Source organism: Aedes albopictus, chromosome 2 (assembly GCF_035046485.1).
Source record: "Aedes albopictus strain Foshan chromosome 2, AalbF5, whole genome shotgun sequence".
NCBI lineage: Eukaryota > Metazoa > Arthropoda > Insecta > Diptera > Culicidae > Aedes > Aedes albopictus.
Window position 1 is genome coordinate 420,998,020 of NC_085137.1, and position 15,503 is coordinate 421,013,522.

Sequence of the window (15,503 nt, forward strand, 5' to 3'; positions counted from 1 at the left end):
CATAATTTTGCGTTTCTTCTGTGTATCTATCAAATTCATCGGAATCGCTGACCCGTACAAAGAACGCAACGACAGCGTGAAGGTCGCCCATGTTGAAAAATCGTTCATCGTTCATCGCATCGGCTGGCAATAAGGGCCCAATTCATAATTACAACTGTCGTTTCACCCGGCATTAACTGATGTGCACTATAGGCGTCCATCCGTTTTATGTGAAAATATACCTCAATCCATTAGTTCTTGGGTTCGCTGTGGATGTTGTCTATTAAACAGTGAGGTGAGGTATATAAATCACACAGGTGTCTATTTTTCCTCCGAAAAACCAAGAACCACCCATGTGTGGAGCGACTCGCGTGCCATTAAAAATCATCAAGAGTTGATTAAATTATATAGCCATCACGGAGAATAGAGAACGAGAAACGTCCGAGTCCTTCGCCTCCAACCGACCAAACCCAGCGATCCAAAACGGAATGCCAATGCAAAAATGACGAAAACCGACGGCGATGACGATGGTGTGGAAGGAATTCCAGTTCCAACATTGCTCAAACAAACAAAACTTGCGCGGACAATTGCGTGACAAGCAATCACCTTTGATTATGAATCGATTTTCAACTAAAGTGTTGAATGATGTTGGCCACGGCCACCAGGTGGACTTTAATTGTGCTCAATTGCAAATTATTTTCGGCGGCGTGATGGCAAAACTGCACAAGGTTGGGGTTTAGGGAGGGTATGCTAGAGCTCAGCAGGTGCAATGTGGTGCAGTAATGATTTCATCGGATTCTTTGATTCTACCGAAGCATCAGCATGGACTGGAAATGTCATCAAGTTTTAAAACTGGCCCCTGCAACTTCCGCGATGATATTAGCGTTGTTGATTCAGACATGTTGATCTTTCGAAGTTGGCGTGTGATCATTAGTTGGCTGTCATTATGATGCTGTCTAACGGGTTGTTTTACCTGATTGTCATGCGAAGTGTTTCATAATGGGATGTTCATTAGAAAAGAACTTTAGTTGATATGGCAGTGTTGTCTTTGCTCTGTCTACTATGACTTTAGAACAAAAATCAGCAATAGTAATTGATGATGTTTGTCAATATTTTGTAAAATTTCAGCACAACTTTGCTGATTTTCAATACAAACTGTTGGTTATTTCGCCAAAATAATGCGGAAGTCAGCAGCTGGACTGCTAGGTTGTGGCTCGTTTTTGAATCTCGCGTTCGGTCAGCGATAGATCATTCGACGGATGCATGTCAATTTGTGAGCTCGTTTCATGCAACTGTTTTATTGTGAAACTTTAATTGAATACCCAACTTACGTACAACAGTTCATGTATTTAAATATTAATTTAATCAACAAACATTGCAATAACGATCCAACTGGTGTCGGTGTGAACATGGGGAAATTGTGTACTTTTGGCAGTTTTGTTCTCATCGTCATAGGGTGTTTTTTGAAAGCTGTTGAACTCAGAGTTGGTCTAAAATCTCTTATCAATCAAGCTGAATTATATGGCCAAGTTTCAGGAAATTTGGCCTGACAAAAACTCCTCATGACGAAGAGAACAAACCTGCCGACAATGCCATTGTCACCCTACTTGTGTTAAGCTTATGCGAATCACAATAAGTATTTAGAATTCTCAAGGCCTCATAACTCTTCCAAATTCTAAGGTGACGAAAATGAGTTTTTATGTGTTTTCCCTACTGACAAGAACCCCTTCACATAATTTCTCCAGAAACTCACAAAAAAAAACAAAAAAAAAAGGCCTAGAAATACTCATAAAAATTCCCTAACATTTTTTTATTGAATCCCTCACAAGTCGAAAATGCCACAGAAGTTCACCAAACACTCTCCAAGACATTACACAGAAATTTTCCCTGGAATTCCCCAAGAATTTCCGCAGGATTTCTCCAATAATTTCCACAGGAATTTCATCAGCAATTTCCTTAAAAGTATACTCATGGAATTCAACAGGCTCCAGAAATTCCATTGTGATTTGATTTATTTATAAGCATACTTGCAGATTAAGGGTTAATTCTTATTAGAGCTCCACAATCGGTTTCTTGGTTGTCTGAACCACTTTTAGCACTAACTCAAATTCACTAGCACAAATACAAGTTTAAAAAGAAGAAACCCAACAGAAAATTTCTCCAGTAATTTCCCATAAATTTTCACAAGTTCCCCTAAAAGCTCCATTGGAATTTCTCATGGAATCCCTTCATAAATGTCCCCCAGGATTCTAAAAAAATCACATAAATTTTTCACAAAGTCACAAATAAAAAATAAACAGGAATAACCCCAAGAATGCACCAGGAAAATTCCCTTTAATGCTCCAGGAGCTCACAAGGCACTCTCGAAATCGCCATCCTGAAATTTACATAGGGATTATCCCCATGAATTCAACAGATATTTTATCAAAAATTTTACAAGATTTTATTGTAGAAACTTCACAGAAATTGCTCCAGGAACTCCAGAGACATTTTCCCTGGAATTTCACCTGGATTTCTCTTAAGGATTATTCCTAAATATTGCAAGAAATCATCACACAATTCCTCACCGAAATCCTTCAGAAAATTCTCAAAAAAAGTTCAAAGATATTTTCTCAAGTATTTTCTTATACATTTCCAATAAATTTCACCGAAAATGCTTCAGAATTTCACCAGTCACTCCCCTAATTTCGCCAGGCATTCTCTAAGAATTTCCCCCGGATTTCCGCAAAAAAATCTCTTACCTCTGAAATAGCCCCCAGCAATTCAACAGGATGTTTTTTTAGATATACAATTTGGGGTTTCTCCAGGAATCCAATAGAAATTTTCCCAGAAATTTCACAAGAATTTTCCTAAGATTTCTCCATAAATTTCCACTAGAGTTCCCCTGAAAAGTTCATCAGAAATTTCCTCCAGGAATCCAGCAAGAATGTCCTCAGAAACTGTACAAAAATTTACCTAGAAACATCACAGAAATTTAGTCAAGTTTTTATCAAGGATGGCACTGTAAATTCTTGGAAATTGTCACACTATTTCTCCTACAAATCACTCAGGAAATTCTCTAAAAATGCTGAGGCTTTCTCCAAACAATAAAAAAAAATTCTCCTTAAATTTCCCTGGCATTTCACCGAAAATGTTCACTAAGGAGTTCAGGAGTTCAGGGATACCCCAAGGCACCACAAAGAAATTTCCCCAGAGATTCACCAAGAATTTGCCCAGGATTTCTCTAAGAATTTCTACAGGAATTTCTGTTTAAATTCGCTCAGAAATAAGGTCGTTAGAAATATTTATTTATTTTTTACCTTTTTTCCCACCGCTCTATGGCTGGTCGAGAAAGGGGTATAAAAATAATAAAGCATTTAATCTGATTTTTTTTAAACTCATCGGATTTGTTAAAGAATTTTTAGCAAAACCCGATATTTTGATAAATATTTTTATCTGTCCATTTTGAGCAAAATCCAGAAAAAAATTTTGAAGGGAAAGGAGACAAAAAGTCAGAATTAAATTTGTATCGGCCTAACCATTAGTAATTAAATAGAAATTCTCCACGAAATTCTTTTGACTATTCTCCAGGAACTCCACATAAATTTCCCCAGAAATTCTTCAAGAATTTTCCAAATTGTTCTCCAAGAATTTCAATTGGCAATCTTCTAAGAATTCCCTCAGAAATCTCTCCGGAGTCTGATAGGAATGTCAACAAAAATTTCAAAAGACTTATCATAGAAATTCCCCAGAAATTTTCGCGAAAATGTTCCAGGAGTAAGCCTGGCAGTCCCTAAGGCATTACTCAGGTTTTAACGAAAAAAATCCAAAAGTTCTCCGAGGATTTGCACTGGAATTCCTCTAGAATTTCCCTCAGAAATTTCCTCCTGGAAGCCTTCTGAAATTTCAACAGAAAATTCACAAGAATGTCCTCAGCAACAAAACAGATTTTTTTTTGCAAAAAAAAAAATCCGCAGGAATTCTTACAAGGATTATCCTAGGAAATTCCAAGAAATCAATTTACAATTTCTCTCAAAAGTACTTCAGAAAATCGTGCAGAAATTCACACAAAAAATGCTAAAGAATTCTCCCAAGATTTTTTTCAATAAATTTGACAGAAATATGCCCCAGCAGTTTACCAGGCACCAACCAGAAAATTTCCCAGGAATTCTTCAAGAATTTCTTCAGGAGTTTCCTGAGGATTTTTTTTTTCATTCAGATTTTCCCAGGTACTCCAAAGAAATTTCCCCAGAAATTCCTGAGAAAACAATCCAAGAGTTCTCTAAGTATTTCCACTGGTGGTAATCTTCTTCGTATTGCTTTAGAAATTTCCCGCAGGAATCCAATAGGAATTTCCTCAAGAAATTCACAAGAATTCACCTAGATTTTTCACAGAAATTGCTCCGGAAGTTTCCTCAGAAATTCTCTTCAAGATTATTCCAGGAAACTCCTTGAAATCATCATAGACATTTTCCCATTCTGCAGAAATTAACAAATATATTGTTAATCAATTTATTTACAAAATTATTGATTTTTAGGAATTTAGCAAGGATATCCCAGGATTCTCAGGAATAAATCAAAAATTTTACCAGAAATTTTTCAAAATTTGCCTGAAGTATCTACAAGAATTTCAACAGAAATTCCTGAATGAATTTCGTCACAATTTTCCCTCAAGAGCTCAACAGGAATTACCTCAAATATTTCAGAACAATTCTTTTAGAAACTCCACATAAATTTCCCCAGAAATTCTCCCTCGAATTTTCCCAAGAATTTCAAAAAAAAACTGTCGGAATTCCCCAGAAGATTACTCAGGAATTACACTCTCCCCCCCCCCTCCCTCCGCTGTTTTTGAGAATTGAAACAAGAAGTTACCCAGAAGTTTCCTTAAGAAATTTTCTACAAATAATTCCATAATTTCCTTAAACATATTTCAGGAATTCCTAAGCTTTTCCCAAGAATTGACTCAGAAACTCTCTCAGAAAATACCTAAAAAAATGTAACGAAACTTACCCGGGAATCGTCCAGGAGCTCCCCAAGAATTGCTCTATTGCTTCTACCAGTTTTTTTTTTCAAAATTCAACCTGAGATTACTCAGTGGTTCTCCTAGGTTCTCCCAGGAAATGTCCATTGAAAACCTCCCTGGAATTCACCCACGAGTTTCGTAACAATTATCCTGGAATTTCCTTCAGGATTGCAAGAATTTTCCTGAGCTTCCTTCAGAGATTCTTCCAGCAAATTCCTCCGCAAATTTACCCATCTAGAAATGCTTGCAGGGCTTCTCCTTGGAACTCTTCTACTCCCCAAGTAACACACTTGTCACAGAAGAATCACGGCGACGTAGGTTTTTGTTGCGCAGAAGTCATTGTGACTTACTTCTAGCAAGTAATTGCTTATTTGTTAGAAGTATGTCACAGTGACTTCTGTGCAACAAAAACCTGCGTCGCCGTGACTCTTCTGTGACAAGTGTGTGACTTGGGTCTTTATTATTGGAATTCTTTCAAGGAATAAAATATTTTAGGAATACTCCCAGAAATTCTTCAAAGAATTTCTTTAAGATTTATCCCACTAGATTTTGAGTACAATTCCCGGAGGATTGATTCTGAGCAATAACGTTTTCTTCTGGGATTTCTCTCGGGATTTATCTTAGAGGTTGCCCCAGCATTGCGTCCAGCGTTCCTCTTTGGAATTCTACCAGAGTAAGCAGTCAAAAGCTCAAAGGGCTCAGTAGCCCAATTTTCTGAAGTTCCATGTAGGGGATTTTTTTTATTATCGTACAAATTTGTAACCGTGTGTTACATGATTTGAAGGTTTTTAAAATGTGCTATATGATAATTTTGATACTGTCACGTCTCTTAGGTTATTAGGTGTTCGGTTATTGGGGTAATTAAATTAAAATGTATAAAAATTGAATGTTTGTTAGTAGGGTTAGCTAGATTTAAATTCGAATGATGTAAAACATTACAACGGTACAGAGTGGGTACCAGGAGCAGACATGTTGGGACACACATAGTGAGTACAACATGATAAGGCGGGCGTAGATTCTATACAAAAGGGGTGGTGGAACATTAACTGTCTCCATAGATTGTAATGATTTTCCTGTTAAAATAATAAAAACAATAAAAAAAACCATCGTCCTCTGATTGGTATAAGATTCTTGATACCACCATCAGATTGGCTGTCGATGATATCATAAATTAAGTTTTCTCACCAATCACAGATTTCTACGCAGTAGAATCAGTAGGGAGCCTCCGCGCTATAGTATAAATAGAGGCTACCAACGCGCATTAGGTGAAGTATTTGTGCACCCTTCGGGCCAGTGACGACCGAATCCAGCCTGCCTGCCGATCGTGGAAAGTGAGCAATTTAGCCGAACGACCTAGCCGATCGAGAGCTGCTGTGCATACGCTGGTAGGCGTCCATCCGATCAGCAACGACCAACTGGTGCCTGTGAATGCCTGATCTCTGCAATTCTCATTGCATGAGAAATCAGATGAGAGTTATATCAGAATGTTTTCTTCCATCGCCGGTCCAGAGCAATGTTGGTCCACCGAAGGGAACTATTGCGCTTTGTGGCTATCACGGATCCGCAGACCGACGTAAGTAGCCTGTGCCTGCAAATCAGTGAAACAATGCAGTAATGTGTGCTTTCTAACAGCGCTTACGGGCGGTCGGTTTTTTTGTGCGCCACCGATGCAGATACGCAAGCAAGAAGAGTGCACTGTGAAAAATGCACGAAGAAAAATGCGCGAGTTAGGGCTAGGTTTTTTCAATTAATAAATTTGTGCAAATGTTAATCAAAATGCATAAGCCTAGAAAATTATATGTAGTGATTGTGAGAACACTAATTGTGATAAAGATGTCTTTGTGTTTCTAATTCTTTTATGTTGTTTTTTTTTTTGGAATTCCTCTATTGCGATTGCGTCGGACCTACGACTTCCCGACTGAGAGCTGGGCAACCCTTAAAAGAAATTTCAGCATTTCTTTTTAGGAATGGCGCTAAAGCTGAAATTTTTGAAACGAGGATTCTGTTTTGATTTGTTTTAGCCAAAATTTTTATTTTATTTATTTTACCACCGGGAGAAAACGTTACAAGATAAGGGATTGTAAGGATTAAGGCGTTAAAAGAATCCGCCATCCCTCATTAAGTATCTGGCGTTCGTGTGCTTCGGATCGATAAGAAATTGTTATAAAGTGTCCTAGTTACAATATCAGTGAATGGCTTGAACGATTTGGGAGAAGATACGAAGTTCATTCAGGTATGCTTCTACTAATATAGTGGTCTTAAAACTAACTTAAACCTACGTTAAAGCTAGTGACTAGATTGTGTAGTACGGTTTGTAAAAAATCCTCACCATTGCCCTCACAGGACCTTTTGTGAAGCACACGACTCAGCCTAGTGGTCCCTAGTTGGCCGCTACGCCTAAAGCGTAAAAGAGAGTAACCCCGCTCTGGTCTTGCGAGGCCATAATCGTTAAGGAGCGAATTCCTCGGGCCCCGAAAGGCGCCCTAACCGCCAAAGAGGACCCCTCTCGGCAGAGTCAATCCGGCCTTGTCCTGGGCTCTGTCGATCTTCGACAAAGAGAGAAGACGCCAGCGAGACAGACAGATCGCACCGTCAAGCCATGACGATCTGTTCGCAAGATCCACCAAGATATACGACCACCAAATCACTACCCCAAGCCGACAATCCGCCGGTGGACAGGCCGTCCAGCCCGCTACAGCATCGGCGAGCGCTCGTCCACCGATCAAGACACCAGGCCAAGCACAACCAACAGCAGCAGTACCGGTACGTCCTCAATTTCTCAATAAAACACCCACTCTACACCACAACCTACAATAGTTTCCAATAAATACCATCGACACCATTAAAGTAGTAAATTTTCAACAAAACCAATAGTTTCAATTCCATAGTTCTATATTTGTAATACCATAACCCAAGTAAGGTGACAGTGTCTGCACGTTGGTCGTGAAGCCCCTCCGATTGCCCAGTAGTAAGCCGACCTTGAGACACAGCTCCAAGGGTCACTTGCTGCTGCAGTTTTACCGCAAGTTTTGCCCGGGTAAGGGTCCGTTCATAACCACGTAGACTTTTTGGGGGGAGGGGGGTCTAGCCAAAGTCTACGCTCCATTCAAATTTCAAAATTTTTGTATGGACAAAAGTCTACGCGAGGGGAGGGAGGGGGGGTGTCTGAGATGGCCAAATTTTGGTCTACGTGGTTTATGAACAGCCCCTAACAAATTCTCAGAATTTAATGTTTTTTTCATAGGTAGGGTATATATGAACAAAAACTAAACGGAAAAAAACAGGGTTGCCTAATTTACCGGAAAACTCCAGTGGAAAACAAACATTTTGCGCAGACACCACCTAAATACTTTGTAAATCATAACTCAAGAACGAAGCATCGTAGATACATTTTTTTTGTGAAATCATAAGCAAATTTTCTTAGCAATTCAAAAAAAACTAGGAGTGGGTAATGTCTGAGACATAACCGCAATGTTGACGTAGGACAAAGACTGGAACGAGATTCTGACTTTTATATTTCCATAATATAATGTTTGTTGTTATGATAATACAAATGGTGGACTGATGTGTTGAGTAAAGTTGTTGTGTGATCGCTTTCGCTGAACGCATTCATAACCCAACAAACATTTTTGCTGTATAAGAGTAAAACAAATCACTCTTAAGCTAACTTTAACTCAAGAAGCTGTTATTCAGCTGGTTTGGTTACTTGGAAAGATGTTGACTAGTTCAAGAGTTATTTAGTTTTGAAGAGAATTTGTCAAATTACTGTTCTACGAGAGAATTTTCATCGAGCGGATAAAATTATTAGATAATTGAACGGCGTTAGATAGATATTTTCAACTAAAGTTTAACGTGAAACTCTTTCGACAATGAGCCATTTTACGAAGTGACAACAATGTTGATGATGATATTGGTTTTCACGGGTTATTTTACGCTACCTTCTGTCAAAATTCATTCATAAAATCGGCTCGTAAAATGGACTATACGTTGTTTTCATCCGGGAAGAACATATTAGTGGCCGACTTCACTATTGCTGAACTACCAAGTTTTTAGTCTGTCGCTTTTAATTATCCGAATCATAACTCTTGAGGAATCATTTTCGCTGATCCTGGAAAAGACCGTTCATAAAACGGAAGATTTTGGCAAGACAATTGCATGAATTCATCACGCAATGCGATTTTACCCATACTGAATGCGGCCGTTTGCTGTCGTGGATGAGATTCCTGGTGCTGCCACCACGATAGCCGAGAGTCATCGCTGAGTTTGTGTGCTGCTGCCTAGCTGGGAGGTGACATCTCCCTTCTCCTTGACTGATCCAAGGAAAATGACGAAAGATAACTGAGGAAACAGCTGTTATGCCCCTAGATTAGCAGATGAAGCTCCTCCCATTCGGCGGGCTTTCCAGTTTATTCCGTTTGTATGACCCGCCCATATTGTGTCAGACGCTTCAAACGACTAATCAACCGTTCTTTGAGACAATTTTTAATCGAACGGATAAACTAATTGAAGTATTGAATAGTTAAGATAATTTTAATTCGATAAATATTAGAATGAAACAATGTTCCAGGCACATTTGTCCGAATAAGATAATGCGTTGCTAAATTTCGTGTAGAAAGATTAGTGATCGATTTTGCTGTTGCTGAGCCACCAAGCATTCAACCATTCACCTTTCGAATGCACTACACCAAAACCTCCATTTAGGTAATGGGTCGGGACTGCCTAAATAGAATTTTTACCTAAATGGATTCATTACCTAAATGGATTCAGTTCATTACCTAAATGGAGTACAAGGTTGCAAAGCAGTTTAACTAAGGAGAGTAACTCGAATAGGAGATTTAAAGATGGTCATGCGGAGTTTCAGAGAACTTTCAAGGGAGTTTATGTAGGGGAGGGGCTTCAGGGGCGTTTTCGGGGGTTTTGAAGGGTCTCAGGTGAGAATTGTCATGCAAATGACTAGCTGGGCGCGGAACACAAAAAACCCTGAAAAATTCCGCCAGACTGAAAAATTGTTGAGTGTCGGGTCAATGTCGGGTTAATTTTTATCGTATGTTGGGCCACTGTTGGACCAACATCGAACAACTGTTGGGTCTATGTTGGGTTTGGAGGCCAAAATAAAAACAGGTGAATGATAGGTTAATGTCGGGTATGACGTCATCAATCATAAGTACTCCAACTGTTCTGAACACAACCAAATTCTATTTAGGTAACGTTACCTAAATGGAGGGACCTAAATAGATTTTACCTAAATGGATCCTACCTAAACGGAGGTTTGAGTGTACACTTTTACCGATCTTTGGAATATATCCGAAAATTATCCGATTCATAACTCTTAAGGAATAATTTTCTCTGGTCCTGAAAAGGTCCGTTCAAATAACGGTTGATTTTAGAAAGACAAAGGAAAATTATCCGCACTGAATGCGGGAAGCCATCGAAAACTGCCGCCACCTGCTGCCGTGAATGAGATTCCTGGTTCTATCAGATAGATAGCCGAGAGCCGTCGCTGGGTTGGTGCGCAGCTACCCAGTTGCGGAGGTAACTTCTATTGCCGGGCCCACCGCAGCCGTGATCAGTGGATGAGATTCCTGGTGCTATCACTCGTCGCAGTTGACGTGCTGCTGCGCAGCCGTGGACGTGATATCCACCTCCACCCTCCCAGACTGATCCAATGAAAATGACGAAAGAAATCAGAGGGAACAGCTTTTATGCCCCTAGATTAGCAGATGAAGCTCCTCCCATTCGGCTGGCTTTCCAGTTTATTTCGATTGCATGACCCGCCCCGCATGCTTCGGACGCTTCAAACGATTTTTAACCAAGAAATAAGAGAAATTTTCATTTAACAAATAAAGTAACAAAAAAATATAAAAATATTTAGATCATTTTAATTCGAAAAATGCTAGAATTAAACAAGGGATCGTCCTTAAATTACGGCACACAAAAATTAGTCATTTTCAACCCCATCTCATCCCTGTCACACTTTTTGTATGGGACCTCTGAAATTTTTGTATGGGTCGTCACACTTTGCTGACCCCCCCCCCCCTATTTAAACGTGACGTAATTTCTGGACGCTCCCCAATGTTTCACGAAAAATGGTTCTGATAGGACAATGCGTTGCTAAATTCTGGGTGGAACGATTAGTGGCCGGAATTCAATCTTTCATTTCTCGATTGAACCACACTTTTCTCGATTGATGGAATGAAATTATCTGATTTACAACTTTTGAGGAATTATTTTCGGTGGTCCTGAAAAGGACCGTTTGATTAATTGACGATTTTAGGAACGAAATGGCATGAAAACATCATGTCACGCAATGCGTGTTGGTGTTCTCCTTGCTAAATACTGGTACGCCGCTTTCTGCCATGGATGAGATTCCTGGTGCTATCCGCACGATAGCCGAGAGTTTTGCGGCTGGGTTGATGTGCCACTGTTCAGCTGTGGGGGTGACATCCACCCTGTCTGACTGATCCAACGAAAATGACGAAAGAAATCAGAGGGAACAGCTTTTATGTCCCTAGATTGGCAGATGAAGCTCCTCCCATTCAGCTGGCTTTCCAGTTTATTTCGTTTGCATGTCCCGCCCCGCATGCAACAGACGCTTGAATCGGTTAATCAACCGAGAAATGAGAAAATTTTCATTTAACCAATAAAGCAATCAAAATATTGGAAGATTTAGATAATTTTAATTCGAAAAATGGTTAAATTAAACAATATTTCACGAAAAATGCACTGGATAGGATAAAGCGTTGCTAAATTCCTGGTGGAGTCATTAGTGGCCGGCATCATTATTGTTGCGGGGCCACCAAGCATACAATTTTTCACTTTTCGGTTGCACCGCACTTTTACCGAGCGATGGAATGAAATAATTATCTGATTCACAACTCTTGAGGAATAATTTTCTATAGTCCTGAAAAGAACCGTTTGAATATTGAACGATTTCAGACAGAAAATAGACATGAATTAATCATGCCACGCAATGCGTTTTTAATCTTCTCCGTGCTGAATGCTGAACGCCGTCGAAAATTGGCCCGCCGCTTGCTGCCGTGGATGAGATTAGTGATCGCCCTCACTGTTGCTGAACCACCACCAAGAATTCAATCTTCCACTATTTGTTTTCACTACACTTTCTCGGTCGATGCAGGAAATTTATCCAATTAACTCTCTCGGAAGCATTTTCGAAGAAATTGAAATCAATTCATCATGCCACGCAATGCGTGTTGGATTTCTCCGTGCTGTTTGCTGGAAGCCGTCGAAAATTGGCCCGCCGCTTGCTGCCGTGGGTGCGATTCCGGATTTTGCTGCTGCCTCTGCCACCACCGTCGATCAATCTGATGTTCATACACTTCCTTGGTCTGCCGTGTTAGACGGTTAGGGAACGTTCATAAATTACGTCCAACATTTGGGGGAGGGGGGGGGGGGTCTAGGAAAGTGTGACAGTACGTGTATTAGGTATAGGGAAATAGCGTGACAGAGGGGGGAGGGGGGGTCTAGAAATCCCGAAAAACGATGGATGTAATAAATGAACCTTCCCTTAGAAGGTGAATGTGCAACAGTCCCCTTGCCGAAAACCACCGCCACCGAGCCGACACGGCCGTCAAAGAAGAATGAGCGAAAACGCAAACGAAGAAAGTGGGCAGCTCTCGTTCGATGCGTTCACCTCGAGACAACAAAGGCAAATGAGGGAAGATGCGAAGAAGCAGTAGCTTTTATATTCGACGGGAGCATCCAAAATGTGCTCGATCGTGATTGGCTGGAATAAACATGGGTTCACTTTTTCAAATTTTTCAATAGTTTGTTATTGAAAATCAGCAAATGTTAATATTGTACATAATTGGTGTAAAGATTTCCAATCGATTGGAGCCAAAATTTTGAAAATTCAACGAGAAATGGCTGAGTTATTAACGCTCAAAATCTCCACTTCAAACGTAACGCGGCCGATTTCTGAAAATTTAGAATGACACCCGGTATAGAAAAGAGAGACGTAGTCCTACGTCAAAAAACAAAATAAAAATTGATTTCCACAGAATTTTTCACTGTTGAGGAAAATTGGTTGGAAAAGTCGGAAAAATTATTTTCAAAGTTCAAAAATTATCAAAAAAAATATTTTTTTGAAAAGAAATTGTATGACCTATTTTCTGTATTTGCTTACGATTTCACAAAAAAAATGTATCTACGATGCTTGGTTCTTGAGTCATGATTTTTTTTAAACAAGCGGCTCATATAGCACATCTGGACAATTTCCACAAAATTGGTCATAACTCAGGAACGGAGAAAAACCACATCTTCAAAATTTTACAGAATATAGCTTATAAAATTTCCTTTCAAAAATATTTTTTGTGATTTTTTCGGACTTCGAAAATAGTTTATCCGACTTTTCCAACCGATATTCGTCAAAAGTGGAAAATTTTGGTTGGAGGTTATACTGTGAGACTAAATAAATTATGTAACCTCTGTACAATAAGCATGCTACTCAGGAAGAATACTATGGCAGCTGAACTCATGATGATTGATCCAGACGAGTTGTCCTTTGTCTGCTGCGGTTAACAATCAGGACGAAGGACTGGGTAACCTGACTCATTCATAAGAATGGCGACAAGTTATTGTTTGCGGACAAAAGAGGGAGCAATCATTGTGAATGCCACCTACAAAATGCTTGCTGCGTTCTACAGCGAGCCCCAGTATTTTGACGGTTACCGAAACTGGTCAAATATGGTGATCGTTGTGAAGATGTTGAACTAATTAAATCGGAAGGAATGCACCTTTGTATCTAAACCTGACGCAGCTTTCAATTAAAATGTAGAATGTAATGAAGAACTCAATCAGATTCAAAAAACTAGGCGCCACCAGCCGCTCCCTGAAACCCTTCACTTTGACGCGATTGTTGATTTTTCACGATCATACGATGTTCTTGTTTCTATTTTCGCACACCTCCTACAAACATACCAACCAACTAACCTCTCCTATCATGAATCACGCATGCGCGTTCGTTCTGACTAAACTGAGAGTATCAAACGACCGCGGTGCTCCAACAAGCGATAACCTTGATCCGTAATAGCTGCTAATGGGTGCCCCTCGGTTGGAAGATATTGGTCGCATAAATTAAAATCCGAGCGATCATTGCAGTTCGTAGCTGTTGTTGTTGTGCGGATTTAGTAGGTATTTAGAATGTTCAGCAGGAATTCTTGCATATCGCATCGATCGATCAGTTTACTTCACCCTGGCAGCAGCAACCATCACAGGGGACAGATTGGGGCAATGAGAATGAAATGTGCGAATTATAACGTGGTCTCACAAGCCCGGCTAGCTCAGTCGGTAGAGCATGAGACTCTTAATCTCAGGGTCGTGGGTTCGAGCCCCACGTTGGGCGAGATACTTTTTATTATTTGGCTAACATTATACACAGCAGCCGTGACTCAGTAGGTGCTATTCGTGAATTGCGTTCTGCAAGGGAAGCGATGGAAACACTGCTGTGTAACGATTCACACACAAACCATAAAGTTTTAATATAAAAGGGCACAGTTAAACGAAACATAAAATTACCTTAAATAACTGTACATTGACGCTACATGTAGTGTAACCAGCGAGTAGGGTAAACAGGTATAATATGCCCCCCCTAAGCAGAAATGGCAATATATCCAAAATTGGCGCCCTATTCCATCTATTGTCCACTGCAAATCGTTGTTTCTAAGGTCAGTGAAGTGTTGCTTGAGAACTTTACCTCTGGAGGGGCGGCTATGGAAGCTTTGAAACGTTTTCCGAAAACGTTCCAAAATTTACCTTATCAAAACAAACGGGGCAATACGCCCCATCAAAAGAAAAACGTCCAGCCCCGTGATAAAACTGTACCAGGGGATAATTCTACCACATGCTTATTCTAGGAGGGCCTTTTAGCAAGTGTTTAACTGCATAAAAGTTGCAAAATAACATAAGCTAACAAAACTGGCTTCGTTTACAATGAAGCGAGCTTGCAAGAGGTAAAATATTACGCCAAAAGCCTCGATTTCAGACTTTTTGATATTTTTATTGCCTTTCTATACCAATAAACTAACGGATCAGCTTGATGGCAATTAATCATCAATAATTAAGATTTCCAATCGATCCCGAATGCAAAAAGCGCATGAATCGCTAGAAAATGAAGGGGGGGGCGTTTTGCCCCGGTGGGGCGTATTATACCCTTTTACCCTAGTAGGTACAGGGGATAGACAAAATGATCGGGACAGGCAAAATTTCCCCTTCTAAGAAAAATTTCAAATAGCTGTTATTTTAAAAAAATGCGTCGAATATTCTCAAATTTTTACTGTAAGTTGATCAACTATTTGTGTTTCAGTGCACAGAATTTGGAAAAAATCGAACTATTCTGCATGAAATTATAAAAATTCTAAAGAAAATGTATAATTATCCGACAGCCAACTTTGAGCTGTTATATCTCCGGATTCAATGAACCGAATGCAATGAAATTTTGACCATTAATGACTTATATAATGATCTTTGAAAAACTTTTGACATAACTTAAAATTCTTAACACGGA

The 15,503-nt window shown here is 39.7% G+C and overlaps 1 non-coding gene across 1 annotated transcript; it reads left to right on the forward strand.

Moving 5' to 3' along the window:
- Nucleotides 1–14,269: 14,269 nt before the first annotated feature.
- Trnak-cuu (transfer RNA lysine (anticodon CUU)) lies at nt 14,270–14,342 on the forward strand. The gene has a single exon. It is a non-coding gene; the product is annotated as a tRNA-Lys (tRNA).
- Nucleotides 14,343–15,503: the final 1,161 nt, after the last annotated feature.